The sequence below is a fragment of the Myripristis murdjan genome, chromosome 22 (genome assembly GCF_902150065.1).
Source record: "Myripristis murdjan chromosome 22, fMyrMur1.1, whole genome shotgun sequence".
NCBI classification, from domain to species: Eukaryota; Metazoa; Chordata; class Actinopteri; order Holocentriformes; family Holocentridae; genus Myripristis; species Myripristis murdjan.
The window spans coordinates 23,793,233-23,813,301 of NC_044001.1; the positions used below are offsets into that span (position 1 = coordinate 23,793,233).

General features: G+C 41.2%; 1 protein-coding gene across 1 annotated transcript in view; it reads right to left on the reverse strand.

The window, feature by feature from the left end:
* Positions 1-19,548, reverse strand: part of LOC115354019 (leucine-rich repeat and fibronectin type-III domain-containing protein 2) — a 132,621-nt gene extending 113,073 nt beyond the window's left edge. The window contains exon 1 of the mRNA XM_030044164.1: positions 18,736-19,548. The gene's annotated coding sequence lies outside the window, so the exon portion shown is untranslated. The remainder of the gene's footprint in view (positions 1-18,735) is intronic.
* Between the last annotated feature and the right edge of the window lie 521 nt (positions 19,549-20,069).

Sequence of the window (20,069 nt, forward strand, 5' to 3'; positions counted from 1 at the left end):
TCCAATGAAAATCATGAGCTGGGATTGCATCATCATTTGGAATGTTCCAAATGGTTTTGGTGACATGGCAACAGTAAAAATTGGATCTAACAACGATCCTGGCCTGTTCCAGGCAATGAAGCACGAATCAACACTACTCCATGAGAACTGGTCTTAATAATTTGATCTGCTGCTGTTTCACTGTTATTCACTGTTATTATGGTTTTGCCAAGCTGTATCGGTGTGTTTTTACCTAAACTTGCCGCTGTTTTGCTCCCAGTCCCCTCAAACTGACCACTGTCATGTAATTTCAACAGCCAAACTCTGGATCCAGTTCTGGATGTTTTGTTTGGGTTTGGGTTGCGTCAGCACCGTGATGAACCATCTGTGTAGGTAGTAAGTTAATGATTTATGTTCCCAAAAATGGAATTACAAAATCGGCCTAAAGCTGTGTGAGAGACTGTATTGGTTACAGTGATTCCATTTGGCTACCATTCCACTGCATCATACAACAAACAACATGTAAGTTGCACTGTGTCTCAATGTAATTTAAGGTTGATTCAGGTGAGGACTGGTAAGAATCAGAAGACAAAAAAACAAACAAACAAAAAGCATGAAGAAAGTATGTAATTTATCAGCAAGTCAGGCTCAACCCTCAAATTTCAGCTCACTCCACCTTTTAGATCAGTTGAACCTAAAGGATCATCACATCATTGCAATTTCATGTAGTACACCTGTGAGATAACTGTGTTGTAAGCAGAAGTTATTTTTGCTTTGTTGCTTGACTGTTGTATTAAACTCCTCACCTCTGCTGCTTGCACTGTTGGGAAAATGTCTTTTTTAACTTTAAGGGTACTTAAGGAAAATTCAAATTCAAGGTTAATAACACACCTTACAAAGCAGTCACAAAACTGCCACAATTTCAAAATCAGACAAATAAAGGCACTAAAAATATATATCATATCGGCCAGTACCAAAAGTACCAACAGTGCCAATATATCCTTAGTTAACAGTTCAAAAATCTCATAATAGAGGAAATGGCAGCCACTTTTGGGAAATAGAAGCTGCATTCATTCACCCAAAACCACTTTCTCTGGTCGACCATGTTCCTGTTCTTTCTCACGGCTGTGTGTTTGAACTGTGGCTAGCAGAGGCTACCTTTTCATGCAGTGAAACTCACATGCTGGAAACAGATCCATAGGAACACGGTTGGTCAGGGAGCTGCGAATTACTGCAACAGGCCGCTAAAATGTTCCTTGGAGAGGAATAAATGTACTGAGAAATGATTTTCCAAGGGCTCACATGTGCCTGTGACTCACCAAAATTTGTATGTAGATGAAGCTGTTTGTGCTCACCAGATGAAACAGATTCCAGCTCTGTTTACATTCTATATGGCATGAGATTTCTCTCATGAGATGTTTTAATCAAGAGTACTCCCAGCTGCCACTGCCTTTGTGCCATGTTTAACTGTCAAAAATGCTATGTAAAAGGGATATATTTAATCACTGGGAATGTGCAAGCTTCCTCTTACCTGCTTTTTTATACTGTCGGTCAGTTTCCTCAGCATATATTGTCATCATATGCTTTAAATTTGCAATCAACCTGCCTGGAGACACCAACTGTTTGCCATCAGTTGAAGGATGTTTGGAAAGCCTTGTTAAAGACATCCTCGACCACATAAAGATATTTAGGATTTTGATGCATGGATCTAAGATCTGTATGGACAACCAACAGGGGAAAGGAAGCAATCGAACTTAAGCATGCACAGACGTCGGTCAAGCCTCGTTATCCGAGGGAAAAAATCAATGGTCTCCCACCTGAGTGGGCAGACTGCTCTGTGCAGCACTCACAATCTCAGAAATACTGGGGCCAGCCTTAAAAGTCCACATAACAGGGCTGTGCACAGTGTAACTGTTAATCATTACCATGCAAGGATTATACTTACACAACATACATCTTAAAATGTTTGCACACCCGATTCCAACATGCATAATTCTGTGTTTTGGTGCAATGTCAGTCTCTACATGTAATGATATGAAAACATTAATGACATTACCATGCAACCATATGCCATTACCAGGTTGATTATTTTCTGCACTGGAGCAAAACAGATACACCTGTGTGCCTCAATCTGTGATCATCAGTCTCAGTGTCAGGTTTTATTGTTGTTGTTTTTTTATTTTATTTTATTATTTTATTCGTTGCTATTTAGCATTCATTTGAACGAGCTGTGCTTAATTGGATTGTGTGCATATGATAAGCAGTATCAAATCTAGCAGTTGTTCTTTTTATGTAAGAGTGGAATGATAGCATGGCACGCAGTCTGCTACTTAGAGATATTTCTGCTATTGTGCCCTGTGATAGGTGAAGCATGTTGACTACAGGAAAGGGCATCGAAAGAGTGTCCAACATAAAGCGTGGGGACGCCATATGGCCGGAGTAATGACCTGGCAGCTGCCTCACCTGGCCTTGGAGACTGTCACTGAAAACAGTTGGCCTAATGGAAAGTTTTGAATACGGCATATATAAGTCAGTGGTTCTCAACCTGTTTTTGGTGTCAAGGACCCCCAAATTGATATACATCCAGCTGCAGACCTGTATTTGATAAGATGTCGTTTCAGGGACCCCCATCTGATAAGATTTAATTATTCCATCACTGTCTATACTGGAGACTGGCAGATTAACCGGGTAGAGTGTGAAAGCTATGAACCAAGTAGTCATACTTATACATTCTCTCATCAGGTTAACCTCTAGTCAGTGAAATAGTGAAATTAAAATATTCCCCTTTTTCCTGGGGCTGCCTGGAACCCCCTCAAGGAGCCCTGACTAACTCGCAACACCAGCAAATTCTAGGTGGAGACTTCTTAGCAAACCAGAAATTTAGTTACATAAACATTTGTGAGGAAAAAGCTTCTTTGAAGTCAAGAATGTTCTCATTGGCTGACTGAAACTTTAATGGGCAGAGCCAAAGAATTATGATTGTATGGCTCAGTAACTTATGCCTGAGCACTTTTATGGTGGTGCTGGATGTGTGATGATCGCAATTCCATAGTAGCTATTAGGGCTGTGTGGAGGCAACATTTTTTGTTTGCATTTGTATTTGTTTTAGGGCAAAATAATTCAGATTCAGATCCAGAAAAAGGTTGGTAGGCTCAAACAGGAGGTGTTTTTTTTTTTTTTTTTTTTTTTTTTTTTAATTGTTCCTGCTTATTAAAACTACATAGGTTTAGGAAACCCACTCTATCGACTATCTTGACTATCCATTATTCAAATCAAAAGAAGAGAGAAAAAATGTGACCAACGTCTAAGTGAACTCCTTGAGGAACTTAAGCTTAAGGATGGTTTTGATTTGTGTAACGTGACTGTTTTACAGTATTTGACTACCGTGACTCTGTTATCTTGGTGTAGCTCTATCCGCTATGTATTTCGTCACATGACGTCTGGCTTTATGCTGCTTCAAAGTAAAAGATTGAATGTCAAAGACAGCCAAAGCAGGTTTACTTATAGCAAACCTACAAGTAAACCCAGATTGTGAAGATTTTATATGGATTATATAAAGTTAAACTCTTAGAAAATGTTGCTGAATATGGATTCAGATTTGGATGCATACTTATTATCCGTCATACTTCGTCCGCGAGGTACTATTAATTCTAATACATCCATCCTGAGATCATTTACTGTCATTTGACTTACAAAATCAACTGGCCACACTCTTGTACTCTTTTACTTTTCCCAGCCTTCACCCCTCACCTGAGACCCTCCAGTACATCAAAACAAATTTAATACACACCACAATGAAAAACAAATGCACACAGAAACATAATGCAGAGACATACTAAGAAGTGCACTCACCCACTCACCCACATCCCCTACTTGCTTTCACATCATACACACAGAACACGCTCGCACACAGTCACAACTGCACACACATCCACACAAATAAACATTGCCATTGTTTGGCTGCGCTTATCTATCAAAACAGGACAGACAGAGTAATCTATGCTTTGAATGCCCCCGACCCTCGAAAGAGATCATTTGCTGTTCGCCCACGCCAAAGGCCAAGTTTTATCCATCTCCCTTCCATTTCCACCGTCACTAAGCTCCATTAATGCAGGTAATTGAGTTCATTTTGCCCTGGGAAAACTCATCTGACACCTAATCATAACCTAACTCTTTACCTGATGCATGATGATCCATGCACAGTTCCTTTTTTCTTTCACTACCAACACAGGACTTGTATGCTGAGATGAATGCAGAGTGAAAAAAAAAAATCTCTTTTATTACTGTATAGGGGCATATAATTTCAAACACTGTAAACAGCATGCAGGGCCCATTTTCTCTACTTTCTTTCAGGTGTTGCGATGCACGTAGAGGCTTGTATAAGCATCCATTCCAGGTTAAACTTGAAAGGAAATTGATCTGTATCAGCACAATGCCAATTATGTGAGACAATAATGCTTACAAATGATAATAAAATCATAAAATAGAGATCCTTAAATTAGTAAGTCATCCCTGAAACTTGCAATTCAATGTTATTGTAGCTGATTGCATGAATTCAAATGTACTGTATGTTTAATGTTTTTCTTCGTGTTTTACATTTGCAAAAAAGCATCTCAGGAGTGGGAACCACAACCCACACAGTAGACTTCTTGATTACAACTATAACCTTTAGATTGACTTTCTATTTCTCCCCCCTCCACAAACATTTTCTGCTACTGAATAAACATTATGGAACACTTGCAGCCCAATCTAAAAGGTCATTTTCACTATCCATAAATGCCAGGGGTATTAAGCACGTTAAAGGGTGTCAGAGCAGCCGTTGTTGAAAAGTCACTGAAAGAAGGGGGCCATTGAGACAGCTGCACATCAGCCTTGTCAGGGAGGTGAATGTTTGGAAATAGCACAAAGAGAAAGCCAAAGTACCACAGCTATCAATTCAAGTCTGGGCACAGAGATGCTTTGTGTTTCCGTAGCTGAGTCTGAGCGGAGCTGGCACTCAGTAACGTTTATTAGTCAGTAACAGCTCTCTTTGCAATCTTGTCAGGGCCAAGAGCCAACGAATGAAACCATGGTAGCCAGCTGAGACTATCACTGCCACGGGACTCAAAGTATGTCCCTTGCTTTGTTGCAAGTGGTCTTCAGCTATGTCAGTGTTGGCTGTGATGCTGTCTGGGCTGCTGTAACTAATGCCAACCACCTGGGACAAAAGCTGGCCTGATGGAAATGTATAACTGAAAATCGATGTACTTAAAAAAAAATCCTCCTCTAGTTCATCACTCGACTAAAAAACACTCCACAAAAGTGAAGGAGCATTATCTCCAAAAGCCACAATGCCGCTTCAAAATAAGGCTCAGGTGTACAGCTAGCCAATTTGGGGATGAGTGCTCACTTCAGTGGACAGGAATCGGTTCTTAGTTCTTCTTTCATGCTCAATAAACTCCCGATTTGCTTGTTAGGCCAATTTGGGAATGAAGAAAATTGTTGCTGGTAAATCAGCTTTGCTTTTTGCGCCCCTGCTGTGTGATGAGTCATGGACGTGTGTGGACTCTTCAGGCTCTATTGTCGTGAATCAGAGGCACATGGAGTCTGATGTTTCGTATCTTCATGGCCAGATGTGTGCGTTGCACCTGCGGCACAGCCAGAAACAGGGCGGGATTAGGATGAATACATCAGAAGGTGTGTTCGGGGCTAGTGTCAATCACATCAAATCAAATCACCTTTTGCAAGCTGCCAGTTGCTCTGCCGGGGAAAACGGTCTGCTTTAAATTCGCCACAAAAGCCTCTCTCAACCAGAAGCTGTCGTCCTTATCCACGAGATGCAGAATCACCACATGTGAACACACAGGACTGTAAATGAAGTTACAGTGGGATGGAGATAATGCATTCGGTTAGCGAGTTGCTGGGGCCCTGGTTGAACTGTTACAGAAAATGGTTGATGTAAGGTGAGGAGCCAAACACAACCACAAGGGCAGCTGGGCAGCAGGAAAGGGGCCAGTCCCTGACATCTGCAGCCAACATGGCCCCTTCACAGAGCATTCACACCAAAGTCGTGTGTGTATAGTTAGAATGGTGAATATTATTTTCCCTGCTTGAGGGATTTTCATCAAAGTCAAACTAGGTGACATATGATCCACAAATCTGGGTGCTAATCTTTCGGTCTGTTCATGCATGCTTCATTTGGTAGAATCACAGAAATAGCACAGAGCATGATTGCACCTTACACCATGCACTTTTGACCCGGTGTGAGAAGGTGGGCGCCACAAACCGAAATCCTGGTAATCCTTGACCACAAAATTGTGCCGCACTGCTTGATCTTTACTCACACACCCCCTGCTGTGCCCCCTCCTTCCACTGAGACACAGCCAAGTTCAAGGCAAGTCAAAAAAAAAAAAAAAAAAAACCTGAGGGAAATACCTCCTTGCCATGCATCGCCACATAAATTGAGTCCTGTGTGTCAGTGATGGTGGAGGAATGAATCAAGAGTTCACTGCCTGATTTTCAAGAAATATTTGAGCCACATGCTGTGCCATGCAGGGGCGCCTGGACATGGCAGCGTCCTGGTGAGGAATTGTTACCCTAAAATGAGCTGCACAACAGCTTGTGGTAAAAATCCAAGTAACATGTCTTTGTTATGCTTAATCGCCGTCAGTGAGATGTCTATTGTGGGCTAGCAAAAGCTGAAGCAGTTTACTCAAGCGGAAGATTGTTGCCACAGTTTTATGTTATTTTTTTGTTTGTTTGTTTGTTTGTTTGTTTGTTTGTTTTTGTTTTTTTCTTCATAGGGATAATTTGCTTCTCAGTGAGGGGAAATCATGTGGACAATCTCAACTTGGCTCTGGCAGGGCATTGTTCAGTGATGGTACTTTTGATGGTCAGTTTTATAATGGCAATAATGTCAAATGCAAAATTCAGACAAATGTAAAATGCTCTTAAATTGAATGATCAGACATGTTCCAAGTGAGCACTTTGTGAGGTATACTCACTCATTTTATGAGCTTTATTTTCTGAAGATCCTTTACCCAAACCTTCAATTCACATTACATGACATAAACATTTCACAGTGATGGAAAAAAAAAAGCGATATTCACCTGCCCTTGAAAATCTAATCAAAATATCCTTAGTAAAAGTGAGAAAGACGAGTGAATGCTGTCTTGTGTGCTTCTCTCACTCGGCATCTGACATTTCCTCCCTTATTTCCCATGAGCATCTCACATTCCTTTCAATTGGCTGAATCAGACCATACCTACATTCATTTGGAACAACATGACTAGTTGGTGCCTCTGTGTGACTCATCTGAATCACGCCACTGCTTACTGTATCATTTCCATTTCCCTCTGCTTTCAGGACGAATTCTCAGGCGCACAAGGAATATTAGCCAACAGACTATACAACAAGGTTCAGGATGTAAAGAAAGGACCAATCTATCATCTTGACAAATCTTTTTTTTTTTTTCTTTTTCTTTTCAAGCAGCCGCATGAAGTCTTACTGGCTGGTAAATACTCTGAATTCAAATAGATGCTCCCATTAAAACAAAACAACCTGGCTCATTACTGACTAAGCTACTGGCTATATCAAAGGATCTTAGGGGTATCATTAAAAAGCACATTAAATTTTACATACTCAATGAAACCAGGCTGAATATACTTATAAAAACAAGTCAGTTTTTATTTTTAAGATCTCCTCTCAACAGCTGGATAATACCTCAGTATTTGTTTATTTACTCTGAACTGAAACAGCAGGAAATTGAATAAGCAGAAGGAGTAGGAGAGGAAGAAAATAAGCTCAGATGGCATGAACTGATTGGTTCACACATGTGGTTTTCGAAGTTTTCCACATGGAATGATATGTGATGTATGGAAGAGTGGCTGTGCATTTTGTTGGTTGTCCATTTTTGGATACTGTGAGACTTGATGATGACTTGCACTTACTTGCATTGGAAGCTGTAGCCTGTACTGACTTCATAGCCAGCCAGTTTGCACAATAACAAAGGCAGTTATGTGCTTTTGCGACAGCCCGATGCTGCCTGCACAAGATGTAACCCAGGCAGCCACATTGCATAACACAATTGTACAGCGCTTTGAAAATGTGCACCACATCACTCAGACAAGAGGCTACAGGTGGAACAACGTACCTGTCCTGCTGCCTTCAGACACCTGGAGGGTTTTAATCAGCTGTAAGAGAGGGCCCTACAGGCGGTGTGGATGACAGATGCTGCTGGGATCTAAACCAGTAGATAATGTTCTTCTCAATCAGCTTGAGTTGTGTATTCGTTTTTGTTTTTTCATGCCTTGACTATTGTAATGCACTCTATTTTGATCAGCTGCAGCTTGTTCAAAACTCAGCGGCTACAAAACAAAACCAAGAAAAGAGAAAATATTGCACAAGTTTTAGCGTCTTTGCGCTGGCTACCAGTAGCACTGACAGTAGCTTTTAATTGCCAAAAGTCTGGTGAGGCAGCTTTTTGTAGTTCTGTATTGAGGACTTGCAATATACTCCCACATATAAACAGACAAACTCTGTTGGCCATTTTAAGAAGCAGCTAAAAACTTATTTTCATGGTCTTGCATATTGATTAATTTACATTGTTTTTTTTTTTTTTTTATTCTGACTTTGGTCTTACAACTACCTGTTGTTTTACTACCAGTAATTATCCTTCTCAGCCTGGTTTTACCTCTTTCTAACTTTTTTGAATTTTATTGTTTTAAATATCATGAAGAGGAAATTATAATGATAAAGAAATTATGTTTGAGAAGGAGTAGAACTAAAACTTATTTAATCTCACCCTTTTTGCATAATACATTATCACCTAAGCAGACTAAGTTATTTACTGCAAAAAGTATATCATCTTTATTAAACAAACCAACACCTGACATAATCTTAAAGTATACAAAACACGTTGCCATTGTCACAGTTGCATTTGTCATTTTTAGATTTCTCAAACATTCTCTTTTTTTGTACTTATACTCGAATTATTAATAATGTACAGGTAGAAGTTTTTTTTACTGGTTCAGAATTTATATAACTGTGAAACAAGAGGCCATAACACACATAAAAGGGGTTCATGTGATTTTTTTTTTTTTTTTTTTTTGGAGAGGTCTGAGTGAGTGCGCTTCTGCCAACTAATGCCACAGAAATAGCACAGAGCACCTGCATTTGTGCTAAGAGGTGGTCTGAGTACATATTTGGACACCAAAAGTAAAATGTACCACCTGATTTATTATATAAGTAAATAAAAATGTGTAGCTGCGCAGATTACCCTTTGAATAATGTGATTATCTCCAGCCACAACACCTCAATAGGCTACTTTAGTCAGCACGACAGCTGTGGTGACTTCAGGACTATGCACTATTGCACAAGTCCATACTCATAATTATTTAATATTTATCTAATATTTATCTTTTACATTTTAATATTTATATTACTCTGTGCCACTGTTGAGCAGAGACTGTCCTCCAGCAAAAAAAAAAAAAATTATGACACAGGTCACTTGTACAGCAGTTTATTACAATCTATAGTTACGTTTTAAATTAAAGCACCCTCTAGTGGTCCTGTAAATAATGACACTGTGGGTTGCGTGTGCTACTAATTTAGGAAACGCTCCTGTTGCTCGTATTTCGGGGGTGGGCTTGTTAGTTGAGCACAAACTGAGACAGCATTTCCACAGTCTACAGCCAAAAAGATAACCTGCTGTGGGAATATATGAGCTCAGCAGCTGAGGCTAGGCGACTAGCTTCAATAGCAATAGGAGAAAATGCAATACTAAGCCTCTGTTTTTTGTATTTGGTTCTCTGGCACACACCAAAAGTTGGGAGAATCACTCAAAATCTCAATTTGTGGAGAGAGGTTATAGTCATCCGTGCATACCATGCATAGCGGTTGTGACAGGTCACAAAGTCCCAGTTCATCAGACAGGATTGGCAGGGATTCAGCGGAGATTCACCTTCATACAGCCAGTTCTGTCCAACACTACTTTATTTTCACAAGCATGTACATGAAACGTGATGCTTCACTGTGGCCATTTGCAGATGCACAAATAATTATCAGAGGCACATGGCGCTACATTTTCAACGCTTGCACAATTTTCCTATTTTTGGCTTCTTTTTTTCCCCCTCATCTATGGGACATGCTTGCCAGTGCCTTATTATAACTAATTACACCACTTCATGTAATCATGTGGAATGCAAAGTACGCAGTGCAGCACAGCAATAAACAGACTTCTCAGTGAAAGTACAAGTCATGACTGCCAACGAAATCTATATATTCAGGGTATACTGATAGTATATATTATAGCACTTACAGTATATATCTCTTCATGTGGGGATCCTTATTAACATGCAAACATGTCAACACATCTTTGTAGGTCAGTAATTGCCAAGGACCCAAGGTGAACATAAGGACTTTCCAAGGGACACACACACAGAAAGAAAAATCACATGCTCCACAAACCGAAGATGAAAGCTGTTTTTTTTTTTCTTTTCTGCTTCATCTTTCCTGGGATCATTTGAATCATATTAAAGCAAACACCTCATGCACCTGACTCCACTCAGCGCTCTGCTATACCAGTCCCCTGAGTTGTCTACCTGGGCTATTTTTAACTGCAGCGTTTTTGCTTTGAGGCAGTAAATGTATACTTATTCCCACCCTCCTGTTCCTCAGCTGGTCAGGTTAACACCCCAGACACTCGTCACTCATCCTGCAGTCTACCTAGAAACAGCATCTCGCCTCAGGCTGAGGACATCGACAGCTGCAGAGCCGCCGCAGGTGCTGACGAAGTGCATGATGAGCAAAGGCAATCTGCCTTAAATAAAAGCAAAGCCCGCGTCACGGTGTCTTCCAGCAAGCCTCGTCTTGTTCACTTTGCTGTTCTCCGCTCGTTTCTTTTATTCTGCACTTGATTGCTACAATCATGTCACCGCTGGCCTCACTCACTGTACATGATCTATACTCCTAAATGCCACTGCAAAGAAAAAAAAAATCCATTTTCAGATGTCATCCAGCCTCATAATCAGTGTTAAAATCTTCTTCAAATAAATGAAAAAAAGAGATATGGGATGGTTTAATCCCACTTGTTTCTGACAATAATCAACTTGTTTCAACATATTTATAATTCTTCCCAGAAAAATTCCTGAAATATGTGAAACTGCATTTGAAACAAGTGGGATAATCTCATCCCACTGGCAGATATTTTTTCAATGGTTAAAAGATTAAAAATGATTTGAAGATTAAATATGAGACTAAATGACTTGTTAATATGGAGATTTTTGTTGTTGTTGTTGTTGTATTCTTTTTATTTTTTGTCATTTTACTGAGAAAAAAAGTTGCATATTCATAAATTATGGAAAGGTAGGTGTTTTTTTCAAGAGACATTTTGATGAACTGTTATATATGATTTTTGTTTCTTTTTTATGCACTCAAATAGGATAAGTTTGCAATCAAAAAATACATTTGAGTGAAAAAGGGTTCAACTCTGCCATCCAAAAATATTTAATTGCAAGTAAAATAAATTTATTATTAAAATGCAAAAGTTTAGCTTGCTGTTGAGCTGAATCTTGTGGGCGGGACCTGCCCAAGCAAAACTTTTGGATTTGCAAACAAAAGTTTTGGATTCGCAAATAAAACTTTGATTCACATTTTAATCACAAATTCAATTTGCCATAAAATATTTTTTGATTGCAGTGTCAATAGATTTCCTCTCTTATTATTTTTGATAGCATAATAAAAAACAAAAATCACTCCATATGTGGCATTGTGTGTGTGCATGTGTGTCTGTATACATGAGATTATACAACCACATTAGTGAATAACTCCTGACTATCTCTGCAGCATCTCTCCATTGGATGCCAGATAAAAAAAGAAAGGTTGCTGCTGAGTAGCTTCTTAAGTTTCAACGTAGTGGGAACGCTGTGCATACAGCAGGATGCCGCTGCTGACTAAGAGAAATCAGCTCAGTGCTACGAGACAAGGACACTGCTTTTCAAAGAAGCTATCAACAGAGCAATCATCTGGGAGGGCCAGAGATGAGCACAGTGAGATTAAAATGCCTGCTATCAATTCATCAAAGAGGGAAGGAGGAACTTTCACATTACAAACAGAATTCACACATCTCCCCTCTAATGACTGTAATTTATAACCCAGCTTGGACAGGGTCCAGAGGGCCGGTTATGGAATTAAGAAAATATTCTGCTTAAGTGTTACATAACATCCTGCAAAAATTCAATCTTAACAAGTGGCCTCATACTGAGAGTTGTTTTTCTCCAAACTATTGAAAAAATCTGCCAGTGCGGTTGAGATAATCCCACTTGTTTCCAATGCAGTTTAATTTTTTTTCTTTTTTTTTTGACAGGAAGTATTAATATGTTGAGAAAAAAAGGCAGATCAGCCCACTAGGACCAAGGATTTTTTGTTTGTTTGTTTGTTTTTTGTGCAGAATTATATTACACTGCAAAATCTCCATTTTAACAAGTAATTTAATCTAATATTCAGTGTTATTTAATTTATCTTAATATTCAGTGTTTTTTTAAGAATTTATTTATTACTTATTTTATTTAATTTACTATCCCACTTGTTTCGAATGCTAATCAACTTGTTTCCACAATTTTCCTGAATCAAGAGTTTCTCTTTCTTTACAGAAAAAAGTCACAACAACAAAGTGGTGAAGTGGAGCATCTCCTCTACACTTTGCTTGCTAGTTTCATTGTCTTTTTCTCTTGTGTACATAATCACATAATTCAGAGGCAGAGTAGGGGTGGGTCTTCCTGCGACATGCAGTTTAGTCTTGCCCCTTATGAGAGCCCTAACATAAAAATACATGTTGCACCCACAAAACGGCTCATGCTCCCATCATCCCCCGTGCCCGGCAGCTTTATCACAGCAAGACAAGCGGAATATCTCATTTCTTGTCTACCTTCCTCATTTCTCGCTGCGAGCACCCCAAGGCAGTCCTCCACTGCAGCTACATAAACACATTTGCCCATGTGTGGTCGCAGTTGACCTGTGGGACCCTGTTTGGGCGACTCCCTCTTGTCTTAACATAAAACTCTGTGAATAATAAATGGGGCCCTCTCTCTTTTTTGACCACAGAACCTGCATCTAGACAGTGTTTTTAACTCTGCTTGCCAATGACAGTGACTCATTCCCTGACTTTTTTTTTTCTTCTTTTTTTCCATTTCTTTATTTGGCTCAGGGCTTGGCAAGATAAGCTTCCCCAGCCCCTCTCTAAATTACAGCTTCTTCACAGTGGTGACATCCCCAGCAGAGCCTGAATGTTATCGCTCCACAGCGGCACAAGGAGCTCTCCATTTTAGATCTCTGGAGCAAAACTGTTTTTGTTGCTAACCTTGGAGTCCGCCGCACATCAATGAGTAAGTGAAGCCAGCCTACGCTGAGTTGTTGACATGCTCTTGGTGATAACTTGAGCAATGGCAGTGTTTGTTCGCACTCGAGTGAAACACACACTCGCCACCTTACCAGCTTTTGAATATGTGTGCCTTTGTGTGTGTGCGTGTGTGTAAATATGTGCAATTCTGTCAGCCTGGGAGTGTGCAAGTGTGGCTGCAAACTGTTTGTTTATGTGTGAGTGAGTGTGTGTGTACATGTGTGTGTATGATTACAGCGTGTGGTGTAATAGAACAACAACAGATGACTGACTAATCCTCTGAACGCTGTAATGAATGCTCCCTGAGCTGCAAAACCCCAAACTCAAATGCTTTTAAAATTGAAGTTTCTTGAAATACTGTGGATAGAATGGACTGGTGCGGCTGCCTATTGCGAATGAACCTGCTATAGAAAATGAGGCCAGTGCATACAAAAGCAGCACAACAGAAAACAGGGAGAAGAGAAAAGGTGCAGGCAAAATTATAATACCAGCTCTCAGTTCAATAATGACTTTCCTTCCTGCCACACCTACTGAGCAAATACCAAAAAAGAAGGAAAATGAAACCTAAGAGGGCAAAGTAAAGATAAGAAGTCAGTGCTCATGGTTGGCCTCTGTAATTCGACTAAAAGTATAACTTAACATAATGGAGTTAAGACAGTGATTTATGATAATAACAAATTTGATTTATATCCCGGACATACTATCCACCCTATTGGTTCCACAAATATTGCCCAAGAAAACTTTTTCCCCTCAACTTCTGGTGAGCTCTCAAATTTCACATTTGTGACTGCTGCTGTACGTCTGTGTCCCCACGGTCACATTGGTCAGTGGGTGATGACATCTTAATGCCCCGACTTCTGTTTCACAAAGGACGGGCGCTGTCGCCTATGTAAACTCCCAGAAGTTGTCCTCGCCACTCGCTCCTCAGTGGCCCTGCCCTCAAAGTCTGCAGCTCACTTTGATATACTTTGGAGTCAAGTGCTGCCTGCTGCGCCTACCAGGAAAAAACACATCAGTGCACAGCCGGAGCAGCCCAGCCACGAGGTTTCAGCAGAGCCAGACCGGTGCTAACACGAGCCCGATTGCCAATCCCTGTTGCAGTCACTGTTCTTCTTTTTTCAAGGCAAGCTTTAGACTTGCAATGCAAAAAAGAAAAAGAAGAAAAAAAAAACCCTGCCGGTGGCAAAGTGTGTTCTTCATTACTTTTCTACCTCAAAAATTTCATCAATCTATTCCGTCAAGCAACCTGAAGGTGAAGTTTGTCTATGCTTGAAAGAGTTATTATTAGCCCACAAGCCAGGCAGTCTGTTTTTGAGGGGGCAGATTTATGCAGCGCTCACATCAGCATGGATAAGGCAGAAGATCAGGTTGGTATTTTGTCGCTACAAATTTGACCTCCTCAGCTATCACTGGATTTTCTCATTACAAATGCATACTGCTTTGCTCAAACCGACAAAACTTTATATTAAATTCTAGCAGGGGATCACAGGTTTCCAAAGATCCTGAGTATGTCCTGCTGAATCACAGGGAAATGAGTATAAAATGATGCACAAGACATGTAGATATTTTCTATCTGAACTAATGCTGCAGCCATAAAACAATGGCATCTTGGCTTTGAATATTTCCCACCATGTAAGTGTGATGTAGCTTCAATGAAGTGTTGCAAGCAACAGATGCAGAACATGTGCGATTTTCATGCAATATGGGAAAAAAAGTTGTTTATTTATTTATTTATTTAAGTGAAGCGATTTAGGGGAGAATCTAAGGGAAATCAGAGATCAAGTGGTTAGAGTTCATGTATTTATCTCATTTACATGATGGCAATAATAAAGCAAACTGTTCTGCATCATCTCCCTGTTAAAATGCACTTATCGATAAACTTAAAATATCCTCCTTCTGTAGTGACACACCTCAGCAACTTGTGACACACGTGGAAGCTACTGGACCCTCCAAAAAATTCCCAAATGACTAATTCCTTATTACTACAAGGATTTCTCAGTGAATGGTTTTTCACAGTCGGCAGCTTACAGTAACAGTAAACCCAATATAATGTGAATGCAACATTAATCCTTACCAACATATGGCAGGTATGTCACCCAGTGTGGTTTGACAAAATGAATGAGACATTGATAGTTTGATAAATTTATCAGCCTAATACTTGATTTTGACACAAATTTCCTGTAAGTCAAAACTCAGAATGGCTTTAAAAACATCTGATGGTCATTTTGGAAATGTTTCAACAACTTCCTGTGGCCAACAGAGACGTGGGTTAGAGAGGTTGGTTAGTTCTGTAGGTGAAAGATTGCTTGTTTTGTTGACCAAAGGCAAAAAAATTGAGGTGGTGTAGGGTGGCTAATAAAACAGGAATGATGCCCCTTGCTTTGTCCTTGAACATGATACTGAACTGCAAACTTTTTCAGGGTGCTGCTCCATTGGTTATCCATTTATTCAGTATATATGGGTGGTACTTGAGTGCAGATTTCAATGCAAATAAAAGCAGGGAAATGAACTAAGAATTTTGTGGAATTAAACATAGTAAAACGATGCCAAACTAGATGTCTGTTCTTACAAAGCCTGTGGCTCCCACCAAACATCTGATTTCACTAAACACTATATGAAGTGTCACTTTCACTCCGCACATATGCTGTATTAGAGCAGCTGGGCTGTAGTCACCAGGCATGAGTGCAAACAAAGCCCAATTGAGAGACAACAGGAGCTATGATTGAATTCATTAGGGAAATGTCTCCCTCTAATGCACAGCAATTTGAGGTGAAGAAGCGTATGAAAATGCCCTGCAGCTGCGCTCCATTCCTAAGAATTGTTACATTTGCTGTATATTCATTCTGTTTCAGCAGATCTAAAGCATCAGACTTCCTGCATGCTGGTTCCTCCTTGCTTCTGGTTTCTTTTTTTAATTTATTTATTGCGTCTCTTTATACCCAGCTAGCCCTATAGCTGAAGGCGACTGAATGAAGCCATACACAAGAGCCTTCTGGGAAGGAACGGACCTCTACTTTACTGCCCGTAGCAGATTTAAAATGCAGCTCTGAGACCAGCGTTGTGCAGGGACACCAGGGAGAATGTGAAGCTAAATCCCAAGTTATTTTCCACCCAATTTTGGGCTTCAATTGCATTCCATTGAAGCAATTCCATTTAATACAGAATTGGCTGAACTGAACTGGAATTGATCCCTTCTCAGTTGCACATTATTTCACTGTATTGAGATGAATACAACAGACACCCCTCCACCAATCCACCCATCCATCTCACTGTCTCTGTCTGTCTGTCTGTCTGTCTGTCTGTCTGTCTCTCTCTCTCTCTCTCTTTCCCAATTTATCTTGCAAAACAACAACTTTCTAACATTCCCTTGGAGGCTTTGGCGCATGTCGAGGATCTCCCTGAGGTAAAAGTGGCCTACTTTGGAGAGCATTCTCAACATCTATCTGGTGTGCTCGCAAATTGTGTTTGTCTGTAATCGCAAGTTATCTTGCCTGTCAAGGCAGACCTATCAATTCCATAGAGCAGTCTCGACATAAGGCATTAACCCGCGGGCATCGTTTTGACATCAGCCATTGACAGACAATAGCTGCTGATAATGTGGACATATCAGATGAGTACTGTTGGCATTTGTTGTGACTGATGAGTGGAGACTTGGAAGGCAATTTCTATTCAAATGTCCATAGTAATGAATTGAAAGGCTAGGATACAACTGAATCAGAACCAGAATCAGAAATACTTTATTGATCCCTGATGGGAAATTGAAGTCAGTGACCCCTGGTGTTGGAGGTGAAGGAAATGCTATTCAGTCACATAAGTCATCTACAGTAGCCTAGGTTCTCCTTTAAAAAAGACTCACACTTCGGTTTTCCTCTGCTGCCGAAAGATATAGCCTTCACATTAAAACTCCTTGAGAATAACAGCTATTAAAAGTTGATAAATTCAGCATTGTGGAAGCCCAGCGCAACTCTGGCAAACTTGTTTAAAAGTCAGATTTTTTCTCTGCTGCTGATGTAGGGTATTTATTGGAGAAGCAGAGATGCGCCGTGTCGGTTCAGCCTCTCTGCTTCACTGTGCGCTCTCCGCGGTGCTGAAAGCGGTCGGTCTGTTGCCTTCAGTTACCGGCGGAATTACCGGGCGGCTGTCTTCCCTCTCCGGGGTCCAGACAGAGACTCGTGATTTCACATTGACTGACGATTACGCAAGTTCCACTGTGGTACCAGTCAAAACCCGCAGGAGGGTGGTAATGGGGGGGGGTGGGGGGGGGTGGGGGGGGTGGCGGAGCAATACTCCCGCCCATGGTGTCTCACAGCGGCCATCGATTTCTCAGCCACACACACACACACACACACACACACACACACACACACACACAGAGATACTCGCACGCACGTACGCACGCACGCACTCACGCACGCACGCACAGTAAGCCTGGTGTGTTCACGTAACTTGAAGGAACTAGTTTAACATTTCTGACTGTACTCACGAGGGAACATTTTTAAAAAATGGATTTTTTTTCCCCTAGCCTGCCCCATCTTCACACGCGCGCGCACTCACGCAAATTAAAGGGACTACAAGTTTAATAAATGTCTCACTTTAACCACAAGGGAACATTTAGAAAAGTGCACCTTCCTTCTCTCTCTCTCTCTCTCTCTCTCTCTCTCTCTCTCTCACACACACAAGCGTAGGCACTCTGGCAGACTCGCAAAAACCCGCACATATTTACACATCCATGATTAATATGCATCGGGCACAACAGCCACTGAGCAACCTTGATTTCCGTGCAAAGCAACAACCTTTTCAAGGAAGGAAGGGAGGAAGGAAGGAAGGAAGGAAGGAAGGAAGGAAGGAAGGAAAGGGGCTGGAAGGTAGGAGATGGGGGATGGATAGATAAATAAATAAATAAACAAACAAACAAACACCCTTCTGGCGCATTTAGGTGTAAATCTGCTCTGTGCTGAACTTGGAGGGACGTCATTTCCACTGGTCATTTTGCACCCTATCTCACTTTTCTGTGGATACCTGTGATTGTTGAGCCACCCTCTTAACTCCCCATCAACACACTGCCCTCCATTACATCCAGGCAAAACAAATCCAATGCCTGTGACCAAAAAAAAAAAAAAAAAATAATAAAAATGCTGGCAGCCACAAATGTGATTATTTAACAAAAGTGAACATCAGTCCGTATCGATGATGCCTCCACCATCCTGTCTGGCTGAAGGTGAACTGTCGCTGAACAAATCCAGCAGCACATAGGGGAAAACAAACAATCTAATCAGCTGATAGATGATAAATTAAATCTCTGATGAGTGCGCGGCAAAATCCTGCATGACTTGAATCAGGCCTGCAAGGTAATTAATGTTCACTTTAAGGTCATTTCTTACCTTGAGAGGCGAACAAGTATCCATTGTGTGCCACCGCCGGCTCTTATATTCTCTTCCACTGGTTTGGGGCTACAGCCGCTCCCTTCCCATGCATCTACTAATTCCAGGAGACGAACTGCAAAATCAAGTACAGGCTACCTACCCAGCCGCATCGTTTTTTCTCGCACCTCTCCTTGACAGGATTCACCAGCAGTGCTCTAACCTGCGCTCGGAGCCGATGAGCTGCAGCAGAGGAGCCTCACAGCATATTTGTAGTTTCCCTTCAAGTTGAGTTAAAAATAACTACCTCGCTCGCTTGTGCGCCGCGTTCCTCCAGCAGCCTGTGTTTTCCAGACGGGGTTTGAGGGTGCTGCTACATGGCACGGCGCTTTTTCTGTGTTCTCCCAGCGGTACAGTAGTTACTTGTCAGTGAAAAATATGTCCTTGCAGTTGTTTCCTCCTGTTTGGCAGCGGCTCCTCGCTCAAAACTCATCCAAGTTGAAAATAACAGATGAAAATATTACATCCAAAGATTTTTTTCTTTCAAAAAAACAACAGCAATGCAATAGTTATTTATTTTGCATAGGGCGGAAACTGGTGGAGAGGAGCGACCCTTGGTGCGAAGTGTCTGCGCTAGAAAGACTGCAATGAAGCGGCGGATGGCTGTGGATGGCACAAACCTCATGGAGTGTCACAGAGCGCCCCGTGAGAAGAGGCAGCAGGGCAGAGGCAGGCAGGTCGGGGACTACAAGGGCTTTTAGGCAAAGAGGCGTGCAGTCCCACTGTCGCGATTTATGCGTAAAACTCTGGAGCCACGCTGGCGCGGCACGCAGAACAGTGTTGAATGTTGTCCATGGCAGATTAAGGACCGACCACGGATTACCGTGTGCTTAGCGAGCAAAGGAGCCTATCAGGTTGAGGACAGCCAGACGCAAACTCGTGTTTGTCACCTCAGAGGAGGAACACAATAGTCTTTACTTATTACTCATTTATACCCTAATGCTATTACGTTACCTGAGGGGAGCGGGAATCGGTGGCGCTACTTGCGCTGCTTCTCCGTCACCCCTCCCCCCTCCACTCCTCAATGAATGAATGAATGGATAATTAAATAAATAAGCAAATCAATAAAATGGCAGTTGCACCCACTCTAACCTTCAGATATTCATAAAAGCACACCAAATATTGTCGTTCTTTGGCACCAACTGAATCAAAAGGAACAGCCCTGAATCCTGGACCACCCACATTAGGTCAACACTGATTTCTCACCTAACCCACTTGATTCTATGCTTTAGCTCTCATAGGTTATTTTTGACTATAATGTACAGCCCAGACCTGGCAATAAACAAGTGATCACT